Source organism: Rutidosis leptorrhynchoides, chromosome 1 (assembly GCF_046630445.1).
Source record: "Rutidosis leptorrhynchoides isolate AG116_Rl617_1_P2 chromosome 1, CSIRO_AGI_Rlap_v1, whole genome shotgun sequence".
Taxonomy (NCBI): domain Eukaryota; kingdom Viridiplantae; phylum Streptophyta; class Magnoliopsida; order Asterales; family Asteraceae; genus Rutidosis; species Rutidosis leptorrhynchoides.
In genome coordinates this window covers 537,294,604-537,311,212 of record NC_092333.1, presented here as the reverse complement: position 1 = coordinate 537,311,212, position 16,609 = coordinate 537,294,604, and positions in this window count along the sequence as shown.

The following is a 16,609-nucleotide window of genomic DNA, read 5'->3' as shown; positions in this document are numbered from 1 at the left end:
TACACATGGTCGATATGATATGTCAAAACATTTGCATACGTGTCTATGGTAACCCAAGATTACATAATATATTAGAATATATGTATAATACAATATAAGTTAGTTAGGATATGATTAATTTAGATTTGTTACCAATTTTCACGTTGCTACAACAAGAAAAATTATCCAATCTTGTTTACCCATAACTTCTTCATTTTAAATCCGTTTTGAGTGAATCAAATTGCTATGGTTTCATATTGAACTCTATTTTATGAATCTAAACAGAAAAATTATAGGTTTATAGTCAGAAATATAAGTTACAAGTCATTTTTGTAAAGGTAGTCATTTCAGTCGAAAGAACGACGTCTAGATGACCATTTTAGAAAACAAACTTCCACTTTGAGTTTAACCATGATTTTTGGATATAGTTTCATGTTCATAAGAAAAATCATTTTCCAGAAGAACAACTTTTAAATCAAAGTTTATCATAGTTTTTAATTAACTAACCCAAAACAGCCCGCGGTGTTACTACGACGGCGTATGTCCGGTTTTACAGTGTTCTTCGTGTTTCCAGGTTTTAAATCATTAAGTTAGCATATCATATAGATATAGAACATGTGTTTAGTTGATTTTAAAAGTCAAGTTAGAAGGATTAACTTTTGTTTGCGAACAAGTTTAGAATTAACTAAACTATGTCCTAGTGATTACAAGTTTAAACCTTCGAATAAGATAGCTTTATATGTATGAATCGAATGATGTTATGAACATTATTACTACCTAAAGTTTTCTAGATAAAGCTACTAGAAATGAGAAAAATGGATCTAGCTTCAAAGGATCCTTGGGTGGCTTGAAAGTTCTTGAAGCAGAATCATGACACGAAAAACAAGTTCAAGTAAGATTTCCACTCGAAATAAGATTGTTATAGTTATAGAAATTGAATCAAAGTTTGAATATGAGTATTACCTTGTATTAGAAAGATATCTTACTGTAAATAATAAAGATTTCTTAAGGTTGGATGATCATTCTACAATATTGGAAGTAAGCTAGCAAACTTGGAAGTATTCTTGATTTTATGAAACTAGAACTTGTAGAATTTAAGAAGAACACTTAGAACTTGAAGATAGAACTTGAGAGAGATCAATTAGATGAAGAAAATTGAAGAATGAACGTGTTTGTAGGTGTTTTTAGTCGTTGGTGTATGGATTAGATATAAAGGATATGTAATTTTGTTTTCATGTAAATAAGTCATGAATGATTACTCATATTTTTGTAATTTTATGAGATATTTTATGCTAGTTGCCAAATAATGGTTCCCACATGTGTTAGGTGACTCACATGGGCTGCTAAGAGCTGATTATTGGAGTGTATATACCAATAGCACATACATCTAAAAGCTGTGTATTGTACGAGTATGAATACGGGTGCATACGAGTAGAATTGTTGATGAAACTGAACGAGGATGTAATTGTAAGCATTTTTGTTAAGTAGAAGTATTTGGATAAGTGTCTTGAAGTCTTTCAAAAGTGTATGAATACATATTAAAACATTACATGTATATACATTTTAACTGAGTCATTAAGTCATCGTTAGTCGTTACATATAAGTGTTGTTTTGAAACCTTTAGGTTAACGATCTTGTTAAATGTTGTTAACCCATTGTTTATTAAATCAAATGAGATGTTAAATTATTACATTATCATGATATCATGATGTATTAATATATCTTAATATGATATATATACATTAAATGTCGTTACAACGATAATCGTTACATATATGTCTCGTTTCAAAATCATTAAGTTAATAGTCTTGTTTTTACATATGTAGTTCATTATTAATATACTTAATGATATGTTTACTTATCATAATATCATGTTAACTATACATATATATATATATATATATATATATATATATATATATATATATATATATATATATATATATATATATATATATATATCCATATATATGTCATCATATAGTTTTAACAAGTTTTAACATTCGTGAATCACCTGTCAACTTGGATGGTCAATTGTCTATATGAAACCTATTTCAATTAATCAAGTCTTAACAAGTTTGATTGCTTAACATGTTGGAAACACTTAATAATGTAAATAACAATTTCATTTAATATATATATAAGCATGAAAAGGTTCGGGTCACTACAGTACCTACCCGTTAAATAAATTTCGTCCCGAAATTTTAAGCAGTTGGAGGTGTTGACGTATCTTCTGGAAATAAGTGCGGGTATTTATTCTTCATCTGATCTTCTCGTTCCCAGGTGAACTCGGGTCCTCTACGAGCATTCCACCGAACCTTAACAATTGGTATCTTGTTTTGCTTAAGTCTTTTAACCTCACGATCCATTATTTCGACGGGTTCTTCAATGAATTGAAGTTTTTCGTTGATTTGGATTTTATCTAACAGAATAGTGAGATCTTCTTTATCAAAATATTTCTTCAAATTCGAGACGTGGAAAGTGTTATATACAGCCGCAAGTTGTTGAGGTAACTCAAGTCGATAAGCTACTGGTCCGACACGATCAATAATCTTGAATGGTCCGATATACCTTGGATTTAATTTCCCTCGTTTACCAAATCGAACAATGCCTTTTCAAGGTGCAACTTTAAGCATGACCATCTCTCTAATTTCAAATTCTATATCTTTTCTTTTAATGTCGGCGTAGCTCTTTTGTCAACTTTGGGCGGTTTTCAACCGTTGTTGAATTTGGATAATCTTCTCGGTAGTTTCTTGTATTATCTCCGGAACCGTAATCTGTCTATCCCCCACTTCACTCCAACAAATCGGAGACCTGCACTTTCTACCATAAAGTGCTTCAAACGGCACCATCTCAATGCTTGAATGATAACTGTTGTTGTAGGAAAATTCTGCTAACGGTAGATGTCGATCCCAACTGTTTCCGAAATCAATAACACATACTCGTAGCATGTCTTCAAGCGTTTGTATCGTCCTTTCACTCTGTCCATTAGTTTGTAGATGATAGGCAGTACTCATGTCTAGACGAGTTCCTAATGCTTGCTGTAATGTCTGCCAGAATCTTGAAATAAATCTGCCATCCCTATCAGAGATAATAGAGATTGGTATTCCATGTCTGGAGACGACTTCCTTCAAATACAGTCGTGCTAACTTCTCCATCTTGTCATCTTCTCTTATTGGCAGAAAGTGTGCTGATTTGGTGAGACGATCAACTATTACCCAAATAGTATCAAAACCACTTGCAGTCCTTGGCAATTTAGTGATGAAATCCATTGTAATGTTTTCCCATTTCCATTCCGGGATTTCGGGTTGTTGAAGTAGACCTGATGGTTTCTGATGCTCAGCTTTGACCTTAGAACACGTCAAACATTCTCCTACGTATTTAGCAACATCGGCTTTCATACCCGGCCACCAAAAATGTTTCTTGATATCCTTGTACATCTTCCCCGTTCCAGGATGTATTGAGTATCTGGTTTTATGAGCTTCTCTAAGTATCATTTCTCTCATATCTCCAAATTTTGGTACCCAAATCCTTTCAGCCCTATACCGGGTTCCGTCTTCCCGAATATTAAGATGCTTCTCCGATCCTTTGGGTATTTCATCCTTTAAATTTCCCTCTTTTAAAACTCCTTGTTGCGCCTCCTTTATTTGAGTAGTAAGGTTATTGTGAATCATTATATTCATAGATTTTACTCGAACGGGTTCTCTGTCCTTCCTGCTCAAGGCGTCGGCTACCACATTTGCCTTCCCCGGGTGGTAACGAATCTCAAAGTCGTAATCATTCAACAATTCAATCCACCTACGCTGCCTCATATTCAGTTGTTTCTGATTAAATATGTGTTGAAGACTTTTGTGGTCGGTATATATAATACTTTTGACCCCATATAAGTAGTGCCTCCAAGTCTTTAATGTAAAAACAACCGTGCCTAATTCCAAATCATGCGTCGTATAATTTTGTTCGTGAATCTTTAATTGTCTAGATGCATAAGCAATCACCTTCATTCATTGCATTAATACATAACCGAGACCTTGCTTTGATGCGTCACAATAAATCACAAAATCATCATTCCCTTCAGGAAATAACAATATAGGTGCCGTAGTTAGATTTTTCTTCAATAATTGAAACGCCTTCTCTTGTTCATCCTTCCATTCAAATTTCTTCCCTTTATGCGTTAATGCAGTCAAGGGTTTTGCTATTTTGGAGAAATCTTGGATGAATCTTCTGTAGTAACCAGCCAATCCTAAAAATTGACGTATATGCTTCGGGGTTTCCCACTTTTCAATAGTTTCTATCTTTGCCGGATCCACCTTAATACCTTCTTTGTTCACTATGTGAACGAGGAATTGAACTTCTTCCAACCAAAATGCACACTTTGAAAACTTAGCGTACAATTCTTCCTTCCTCAATACTTCTAACACCTTTCTCAAATGTTCTCTGTGTTCTTGGTCATTCTTTGAGTAAATAAGTATGTCATCAATGAAAACAATGACAAACTTGTTAAGGTATGGTCCACACACTCGGTTCATAAGGTCCATGAACACAGCTGGTGCATTAGTTAAACCAAACGGCATGACCATAAACTCGTAATGACCATAACGTGTTCTGAAAGCAGTCGTTGGAATATCATCTTCTTTCACCCGCATTTGATGATACCCGAAACGTAAGTCAATCTTTGAATAAACAGACGAGCCTTGTAGTTGATCAAATAAGTCGTCGATTCTCGGTAGTGTGTAGCGGTTCTTGATGGTAAGTTTGTTCAACTCTCGGTAGTCGATACACAACCTGAATGTACCATCTTTCTTCTTGACAAACAAAACAGGAGCTCCCCACGGTGATGTGCTTGGTCGAATGAAACCACGCTCTAAAAGTTCTTGTAATTGACTTTGCAGTTCTTTCATCTTACTGGGTGTGAGTCTGTAAGGAGCACGAGCTATTGGTGCAGCTCCTGGTACAAGATCTATTTGAAATTCAACGGATCGATGTGGGGGCAATCCCGGTAATTCTTTCAGAAATACATCGGGAAATTCTTTTGCGACGGGAACATCATTGATGCTCTTTTCTTCAGTTTGTACTTTCTCGACGTGTGCTAGAATAGCATAGCAACCTTTTCTTATTAGTTTTTGTGCCTTCAAATTACTAATATGATGTAGCTTCGTGTTGCCCTTTTCTCCGTACACCATTGAGGGTTCTCCTTCTTCTCGTACAATGCGAATTGCATTTTTATAACATACGATCTCTGCTTTCACCTTCTTTAGCCAGTCCATGCCAACTATTACATCAAAACTCCCTAACTCTACGGGTATCAAATCAATCTTAAATATTTCGCTACCCAGTTTAATTTCTCGATTCCGGCATATATAATCTGCTGAAATTAATTTACCGTTTGCTAATTCGAGTAAAAATTTACTGTCCAACGGCGTCAATGGACAACTTAATTTAGCACAAAAATCTCTACTCATATAACTTCTATCCGCACCCGAATCAAATAAAACGTAAGTAGATTTATTGTCAATAAGAAACGTACCCGTAACAAGCTCCAGGTCTTCCTGTGCCTCTGCCGCATTAATATTGAAAACTCTTCCGCGGCCTTGTCCATTCGTGTTCTCCTGGTTCGGGCAATTTCTAATAATGTGGCCCGGTTTTCCACATTTATAACAAACTACATTGGCATAACTTGCTCCGACACTACTTCTTCTGCCATTACTCGTTCCGACACCATTTGTTCCTTTCGTTCTATTAACCCCTGGTCCATAGACCTCACACTTTGCCGCGCTATGACCATTTCTTTTACACTTATTGAAAAATTTGGTGCAGAACCCCGAGTGATACTTTTCACACCTTTGGCATAGCTGCTTCTGATTGTTGTTGTTGTTGCAGTTGTTATTGTTGTTGGGATGATTGTTGTAGTTGATTTTGTTGTTGTTGTTGTTGTTGTTGTTGGGCCGTTTGTTGTAGTTGCGATTGATGTTGCGATTGTTGGGATAGTTGTTACGATTATTGTTGTAATTGCTGTTGTTGTTGTATTGGTGATTCTTATCACTGTTTTCCTCCCACTTTCTTTTGACTTGCTTCACATTGGCCTCTTCTGCCGCCTGTTCTTTAATTCTTTCCTCAATCTGGTTCACTAGTTTGTGAGCCATTCTACATGCCTGTTGTATGGAGGCGGGCTCGTGTGAACTTATATCTTCTTGGATTCTTTCCGGTAATCCTTTCACAAACGCGTCGATCTTCTCTTCCTCATCTTCGAACGCTCCCGGACACAATAGGCATAATTCTGTGAATCGTCTTTCGTACGTGGTAATATCAAATCCTTGGGTTCGTAACCCTCTAAGTTCTGTCTTGAGCTTATTGACCTCGGTTCTAGGACGGTATTTCTCGTTCATCAAGTGCTTGAATGCTGACCATGGTAGTGCGTAAGCATCATCTTGTCCCACTTGATCTAGATAGGTATTCCACCATGTTAACGCAGAACCTGTGAAGGTATGTGTAGCGTACTTCACTTTGTCCTCTTCAGTACACTTACTTATGGCAAACACCGATTCGACCTTCTCGGTCCACCGTTTCAATCCGATCGGTCCTTCGATTCCATCAAATTCCAAAGGTTTGCAGGCAGTGAATTCTTTGTAGGTGCATCCTACACGATTTCCTATACTGCTAGATCCAAGGTTATTGTTGGTATGTAACGCAGCTTGTACTGCGGCTATGTTTGAAGCAAGAAAGGCACGAAATTCCTCTTCGCTCATATTCAAGGTGTGTCGAGTAGTCGGTGCCATTTCCTTCAAAATAGTCAAATGAAACGAGTTAATCATATAGAATATCAAGAGTAGTCAATAGTATTTCGTAGCGTAATATGAACTTATTTATAAAAGCTCTTTCCTCATATTAGCATTTTATACTCTTTAATTCGGGTAGTACCTACCCGTTAAGTTCATACTTAGTAGCTAACATACCATTTCAACTACTACAATTCTATATGAAAAACTAATCACAAAAAAAATATATATATCATATTCAAACCTTTATACAATAACTTGCAAACTTACAATACCGCTATTTTACATATAGCATGAAATATAGCACATAAAACTTTGATACAAAGTAGTTGAAAAGATAATTCTAGTTAATAAATAAGGTGTTCAGCAAAGGCAATAAAAACACGTAATTCATACGTCCAGAAACAAGTCATGCATTCTGGTTTTACTAGGACTACTTCCCATCCTTGGTCTTGTGGAACATAACCGTTATGGCCGTTGATAAGACAGCGTGTTGTAACGTTGTCAAAAGGATGAAGGTTACGTAATGACCAACAGACTCGTAATAACCTAAAAACCTCATTTCTTACCCCAATTACCGACTCCGTCACTTGTGGGAACGTTTTGTTTAATAGTTGTAGCCCGATGTTCTTGTTCTCACTTTGGTGAGAAGCGAACATTACTAACCCGTAAGCATAACATGCTTCTTTATGTTGCATGTTAGCCACTTTTCTAAATCACGAAGTCCTATATTCGGATATATTGAGTCAAAATAATTTCTTAACCTGTTGCGTAAAATAGCATTTGGGTTTCTCGCAATATATGCGTCAAAGTAAACACATAGTAACTTATAGATTTCCCAATGTGATATCCCCCATCTTTCAAACGAAAGCCTTTTATAAACCAAGGCATTCTTGGAACGTTCTTCGAGTGTCTTACAAACTGATATCGCCTTAAATAGTTGTGCTGAGGAATTCTGACCGACTCTAGACAAGATTTCATCAATCATGTCTCCGGGTAGGTCTCTTAAAATATTGGGTTGTCTATCCATTTTGTGTTTTTATACTGTAAAATAGACAAAAGTTAGATTCATAAAAAAAATACTTATTAATACAAGCAATTTTTACATATATCATAAAGCATAAGCACACTATATTACATATATTACACCACACGAATACAACTATCTTATTCCGACTCGCTCGTTTCTTCTTCTTCAGTTTTGGTTCGTTTTGCCAAGTTTCTAGGGATATATGATGTTCCCCTAATACGAGCCGTCGTTTTCCACATTGGTTTAGAAAAACTGGTGGTTTAGAGGTTCCCGGGTTATTGTCACAACTTAAGAAATACGGGTGTTGACGATACATATAAAGTTCATCGTGTTTGGAATCAAATTTCTCTATTTTTATGCCCTTTACCTTATTATTCTCTTTTGCCTTATTAAATTGTGTTGGGGTAATTTCTATAACATCATCGAAATCCTCGTCGGGATCCGATTCATCGGAGAATTGGTAATCCTCCCAATACTTTACTTCCTTGGCGAAAACACCATTGACCATAATTAACTTTGGTTGGTTGGTTGAGGATTTTCTTCTACTTAACCGTTTTATTATTTCCCCCACTGGTTCTATTTCTTCTTCCGGTTCTGATTCTTCTTTCGGTTCCGACTCTTCTTCTGGTTTCTCTTCGGGAACTTGTGAATCAGTCCACGAATCATTCCAATTTACATTTGACTCTTCATTATTATTAGGTGAGTCAATGGGACTTGTTCTAGAGGTAGACATCTATCATATAATATCAAACGCGTTAAGAGATTAATATATCACATAATATTCACATGTTAAAAATATATAGTTTCCAACAAAATTTGTTAAGCAGTCATTTTTCAAGTAAACACGGTCGAAGTCCAGACTCACTAATGCATCCTAACAAACTCGATAAGACACACTAATGCAAAATTCTGGTTCTCTAAGACCAACGCTCGGATACCAATTGAAATGTCCTGTTCATATTGATTATAAACGTTCCATATTAATTGATTTCGTCGCGAGGTTTTGACCTCTATATGAGACGTTTTTCAAAGACTGCATTCATTTTTAAAACAACCATAACCTTTATTTTATCGATAAAGGTTTAAAAAGCATTACGTAGATTATCAAATAATGATAATCTAAAATGTACCGTTTACACACGACTATTACATAATGGTTTACAATAAGAATATATTACATCAAAAATAAGTTTCTTGAATGCAGTTTTTACATAATATCATACAAGCATGGACTCCAAATCTTGTCCTTATTTTAGTATGCAACAGCGGAAGCTCTTAATAATCACCTGAGAATAAACATGCTTAAAACGTCAACAAAAATGTTGGTGAGTTATAGGTTTAAACTATATATTATCAAATCATAATAATAGACCACAAGATTTCATATTTCAATATACATCCCATACATAGAGATAAAATTCATTCATATGGTGAACACCTGGTAACCGACATTAACAAGATGCATATATAAGAATATCCCCATCATTCCGGGACACCCTTCGGATATGATATAAATTTCGAAGTACTAACGCATCCGGTACTTTGGATGGGGTTTGTTAGGCCCAATAGATCTATCTTTAGGATTCACGTCAATTAGGGTGTCTGTTCCCTAATTCTTAGATTACCAGACTTAATAAAAAGGGGTATATTCGATTTCGATAATTCAACCATAGAATGTAGTTTCACGTACTTGTGTCTATTTTGTAAATCATTTATAAAACCTGCATGTATTCTCATCCCAAAAATATTAGATTTTAAAAGTGGGACTATAACTAACTTTCACAGATTTTTACTTCGTCGGGAAGTAAGACTTGGCCACTGGTCGATTCACGAACCTATAACAAATATGTACATATATATCAAAGTATATTCAAAATATATTTACAACACTTTTAATACATTTTGATGTTTTAAGTTTATTAAGTCAGCTGTCCTCGTTAGTAACCTACAACTAGTTGTCCAACGTTAGATGTACTAAAAAAAATTGATATATATTATCTTGAATCAATCCACGTCCCAGTGTATACACGTCTCAGGCTAGATCACAACTCAAAGTATATATATTTTTGGAATCAACCTCAACCCTGTATAGCTAACTCCCACATTACTGCATATAGAGTGTCTATGGTTGTTCCAAATAATATATACACATGGGTCGATATGATATGTCAAAACATTTGCATACGTGTCTATGGTATCTCAAGATTACATAATATATTAGAATATATGTATAATACAATATAAGTTAGTTATGATATGATTAATATAGATTTGTTACCAATTTTCACGTTGCTACAACAAGAAAAATTATCCAATCTTGTTTTACCCATAACTTCTTCATTTTAAATCCGTTTTGAGTGAATCAAATTGCTATGGTTTCATATTGAACTCTATTTTATGAATCTAAACAGAAAAATTATAGGTTTATAGTCGGAAATATAAGTTACAAGTCTTTTTTGTAAAGGTAGTCATTTCAGTCGAAAGAACGACGTCTAGATGACCATTTTAGAAAACAAACTTCCACTTTGAGTTTAACCATGATTTTTGGATATAGTTTCATGTTCATAAGAAAAATCATTTTTCCAGAAGAACAACTTTTAAATCAAAGTTTATCATAGTTTTTAATTAACTAACCCAAAACAGCCCGCGGTGTTACTACGACGGCGTATGTCCGGTTTTACAGTGTTCTTCGTGTTTCCAGGTTTTAAATCATTAAGTTAGCATATCATATAGATATAGAAAATGTGTTTAGTTGATTTTAAAAGTTAAGTTAGAAGGATTAACTTTTGTTTGCGAATAAGTTTAGAATTAACTAAACTATGTTCTAGTGATTACAAGTTTAAACATTCGAATAAGATAGCTTTATATGTATGAATCGAATGATGTTATGAAAATCATTACTACCTCAAGTTTTCTGGATAAAGCTACTGGAAATGAGAAAAATGGATCTAGCTTCAAAGGATCCTTGGATGGCTTGAAAGTTCTTGAAGCAGAATCATGACACGAAAAACAAGTTCAAGTAAGATTTCCACCCGTAATAAGATTGTTATAGTTATAGAAATTGAATCAAAGTTTGAATATGAGTATTACCTTGTATTAGAAAGATATATTACTATAAATAATAAAGATTTCTTGAGGTTGGATGATCATTCTACAAGATTGGAAGTAAGCTAGCAAACTTGAAAGTATTCTTGATTTTATGAAACTAGAACTTGTAGAATTTATGAAAATACTTAGAACTTGCAGATAGAACTTGAGAGAGATCAATTAGATGAAGAAAATTGAAGAATTAAAGTGTTTGTAGGTGTTTTTATTCGTTGGTGTATGGATTAGATATAAAGGATATGTAATTTTGTTTTCATGTAAATAAGTCATGAATGATTACTCATATTTTTGTAATTTTATGAGATATTTCATGCTAGTTTCCAAATGATGGTTCTCATATGTGTTAGGTGACTCACATAGGCTGCTAAGAGCTGATCATTGGAGTGTATATACCAATAGTACATACATCTAAAAGCTGTGTATTGTACGAGTACGAATACGAGTGCATACGAGTAGAATTGTTGATGAAACTGAACGAGGATGTAATTGTAAGCATTTTTGTTAAGTAGAAGTATTTTGATAAGTGTCTTGAAGTCTTTCAAAAGTGTATGAATACATATTAAAACACTACATGTATATACATTTTAACTGAGTCGTTAAGTCATCGTTAGTCGTTACATGTAAGTGTTGTTTTGAAACCTTCAGGTTAACGATCTTGTTAAATGTTGTTAACCCATTGTTTATTAAATCAAATGAGATGTTAAATTATTACATTATCATGATATCATGATGTATTAATATATCTTAATATGATATATATACATTAAATGTCGTTACAACGATAATCGTTACATATATGTCTCGTTTCAAAATCATTAAGTTAATAGTCTTGTTTTTACATATGTAGTTCATTATTAATATACTTAATGATATGTTTACTTATCATAATATCATGTTAACTATATATATATATATATATATATATATATATATATCCATATATATGTCATCATATAGTTTTAACAGGTTTTAACGTTCGTGAATCACCGGTCAACTTGGATGGTCAATTGTCTATATGAAACCTATTTCAATTAATCAAGTCTTAACAAGTTTGATTGCTTAACATGTTGGAAACACTTAATCATGTAAATAACAATTTCATTTAATATATATATAAACATGAAAAAGTTCAGGTCACTACAATATTCTCGTGTATAGGTGTCATGTAATTTTCGTTCCGATAAGTCGTACGTCATCACTCGACTTATGTCCCGGTTCAGGTTTTTCGAACGTTCTTTCGTACATTTAGAAAACTTGCATTTTACGTTTCGTGTCACGTACCTTTGTCAAAATATAGCCTTAAGTTATCCATAAACTATACCACTCAAAGTATATCTTAAACTTTCGAGTGTTTTGGTCATTTACTTCTATAAATCATCATCTCGCTATTTGTTAATATATATATAATATATACATTTTCATTTTGAAATAGTGTTTTACTGTAGCAAAGGTACTGTAGCAAAATTTTTTACTGTAGCAAATAGTGATTTTCGAAAACACTGTAGCTTTTCGAGTACTGTAGCAATTCAAAAATACTGTAGCAAATTAGTGTTTTACTGGTTATCTTAAACGTTTTAGTTAACTTATCTAAATATTAATGGAATCAATAATCAAATGTTAATATCGTTTACTAAATAACTTGAAATCATATATATATATATATATATATATATATATATATATATATATATATATATATATATATATATATATATATATATATATATATATATATATATATATATATATATATTGTTCGTGAATCTTCGAGAACAGTCAAAGAATAATTGATTTCATGAATATAGTTCCAAAACTTTGAGACTCAACATTACAGACTTTGCTTATCGTGTCGAAAACATTAAATCATTTAAAGATAAAGTTTAAATTTGGTCAGAAATTTCCGGGTCATCACAGTACCTACCCGTTAAAGAAATTCCGTCCCGAAATTTAAGTGAGGTCGTCATGGCTAACAATAAAAATGTTTTCATGATGAATATGAGTTGATAAATAGAATTTTATCACCATTGAATAATATGGATAAAACAATCCGAATTCTCGAAACGTATGAGAGAAGTTATCGTAAAAGAGCGAAATGAAAGAATAGAGATTCGTCTTAACTTTTGACGTAGTAACGATTGATTTCCGGATTTTAAGGAATAGAAAATCTTCATAATCTAAATAAGATTTGATTCTTCAAAATTTAAGGAATTTAGGATTTCCTTTGATTAAATGCGTAATCTGCCTCGATTGTTATGTCTGGTATTTTGTTATAAATTGACCTCTTCCGTTTCATTTATTTTCACCACTCCTATAATCTTTTTCCTTATTTCATACTTACAAAATATTTGTGAAAATGCTTCATCCAGTTCTGATTCTTGATATTTTCTTGGCTATCATATCATTCATTCTTCTTTTTCATCTGCCACCAGAAGAGGTTATTTTCTTCTACTATTACCTTGGGGTTATATTGTTTTTCATTCTCCCGTGTCTTTATATTGCTATACGCATTGATATACACGGTTTGTAATTTCGGAGTTGTTTTCGGGCTTTATATTTTCCATTATATTTCGGAGCTTCATGCTTTCGTTTTCTCTTCCCGACTTTAAGTCAAGCGAATAATGGTTCAGAATTCGTAGGTATTAATTTCGGAATGAACATAATTAATGTTCTAAGAAAGAAACTGTAATGGCACAATCTGACTTGTCAAATTACCAGAATACCTCGAAAAAGACCGAATCATCAAGAAAAATATTTTTTTGATATGTTTAGAGGTTAAATAGAATGAAAAAGTTATGTAACATGGTTCATGTTGAGGGTATGATATGTGAACCTTTATCACGTTCCATTAGAAACTCAGCATGACTTACTGTAATATAATCACGTTGATCAAGTGTCATTATATTATACTAACTCATACTTCAGTTCCCAACATTACTTCAAAACATCCATTTTTTTCGACTTTTTCAGATTTTAGAAACTAAAATAGTTTCTCTTATGATGTAACACAGATAGTGCGAAGAGATGAATGATTTCCGATAAAAATAGGTATGAAGATATCTCCAGAAATATTGAGGATATTTATAATGAAAGATATGATGATATCTTAGAATTTCTAATATCAGAGGATGATGCGGAAAATCTGTCTGTGAAGGTTTAGAATAAGAAGTAAGGTTCTTACTAATGGTTTCAGCAGTCACTAAATCATTTGAATTCTTTGAAGGCAGGTTCAGTCTTTGTGATTTATCCACAGCCTCTTTCATACTTTACTCAATTCGTTTTTCAGTTCCAAACCTTCTCTTTTTCTCGGCTTTACCACCATACTATTCTTTATCATCAAACTTTTGACTGTTAAGGTCATTTACAGTTTTTGCTGCTTCATCAGCATTTTTCCAATTTCAGAGAACTAGTTCATAGTTTGGGATGTTTTTCAGAAACTTCACATTCGAAGTATGTAAGTCTAGAAGTTGAATGCTATCTATATATAACTGTTGTAGTAGAAAATGCTGCGAGATTCAAAATACTGATTGCTAATTCCCGGTGGTTGGTATGGAAATTATTGTTACAAGATGTGGATGAGTACATGATAGGGTTTCAATGAGTATAAGGATTTTTTGAAAGGTCAAGGATTAATAAAGTTGTTGGTAAATTTACTGCTAATGTGGTGGAACATGAAAGGTTCCCCAGTAACAAAAACGTATATGCCAAAGTTACAAGTCTGAAAGGTCGTCGTTGACTGGTTGAACGGTTGATAATACTGGATACTTTGAAAAGGAATTGCAATATTATTTTCAGTAATAACAATGCTAAAGGATCTTTCACATTTTTGAAGTCAAAGTATAGTTTTGAAAGATGTAGAGATCTAAAAATGATGTCACCCGTTAAATCTTGACTTGGATTCTGATCCGTCAATATCAGAATATGTAATTGAATTTGTATGGAAACGATTGTATATCGCTGTGAACATAGTTAATAATTTTTTTTTTTGAATCAAAGTTGAAGAATGTACAGCATAACATATTAATTGTGAACTTATATATTTCCCGGGAATTACCTACCCGTTAAAGATTTCACAAGTAATATTTTGTACAAAAGAATTTTTATTACCGTCTTTATGAAAATATATGTATGTATATTTTCTTCAGATGTAACACAGATTTAATGAGTTAATATCATATTAAGCTCATTTAATTTTTTTTTTTTTTGCTGGATTAGAAATGATTAATCTCTAAAACATTAAAGATTACATAATCTTTGCGGAGTTTTTCACTAATGAAATCAACACTTCATTATTTATTCTTATTGATATTCCTCGGTGATGGATGTTGGTGCTCGTGGAATTTTTGTGAACCTTACAAGGTACATATGATGTTTTCTGGAAAGTTTCGAGTATATCGAAATTGAAAATGTAAAATCAATTATGTAATTGGTTAATACACTTGGTTTATTATGAAATGGAATTCATTGGGTTGAAACAGAGATTGTAGTTAACAATGGTTAAGTTGTTAAGGAAGGATGTACATCATTGCATATTAGTAATATGAACTAACCGAGTAGTACCTACCAGTTAAGACTCACATGTAATAGCTTAGTACGAAAAGATTTATTTTGATTTCAAAATTCATATATATTAAATATACATAAAATTTCTTCAGGGGAAATGAGTTAATACTTCATCGGTTATTGTTGCTGGTATTTCTTGGTAACTACGGTGCGTATGACGTTGATGCTCGTGGAACAGATTGTGAAGTTGAGGTTTGCGATGCGAATATTGTTGGTGGTGGTAATGGTACTGTTGGTGTTGTTGTCGGTGGTACTATTGATGCTGGTGATGCTGCTGGTGCTTGTACCCTTTGCACCATATTCTCCAAAGCCACTACCCGAGCGCGAAGCTCGTTGACTTCTTCTACTACACCGGAATGATTGGCGGTTCGGTCGAGCGGATGAATAAGATCCAGAATTTGAGATAGTATATTATCGTGACGAGATACTCTGGAAATGAGAGAGAAAATGGTGTCTCGAACAGGTTCGCCGGTAAGTGCTTCAGGTTCTTCGCCAAGAGGGCAATGTGGTGGATGGAAGGGATCGCCTTCTTCTTGACTCCAATAATTAAGTAGGCTACGAACCCATCCCCAATTCATCCAGAATAGATGATGGCTAATTGGTTGATCCATTCCGGTTACACTGTCTTCGGAATTCAGGTGAATATCCATATCGGAATAGCTGTCAGAGTTTAAGGAATTTGAACTAGATACGGGATCCATCTTGTATAATTAGAGAGATGATTTTTGATATGAAATAGATTATAGAATTTAGATTGGTACTCTTCAATACATAATTTACATATGTATATATAATACCAAAATTCCATAAATCACGGAGGAATTTTCGGAAGATGTCAGGAAAAGTTTACAGTAACAGATACGCTAAGATATGAATTTTGTCTATACACTATTCATGCAATCAATGCAGTAAAACGTGTCTAGACTTAAGAATGATAAGCATGTAATTTCCGACAAGAAATGATAAGCAAAACTTTTGACATGCAGACACAGTCGAAGTCCAGACTTACGAATGTATCCTAACAACTATCAGTTAGACACACTAATGCAAGACCTGGTTCACTAAGACCAACGCTCTGATACCAACTGTGACGATCGCTCCAAATCCATATGGACGAGCACGTCAGTCATCGATTTCATTGCGAGGTATTTGACCTCTATAT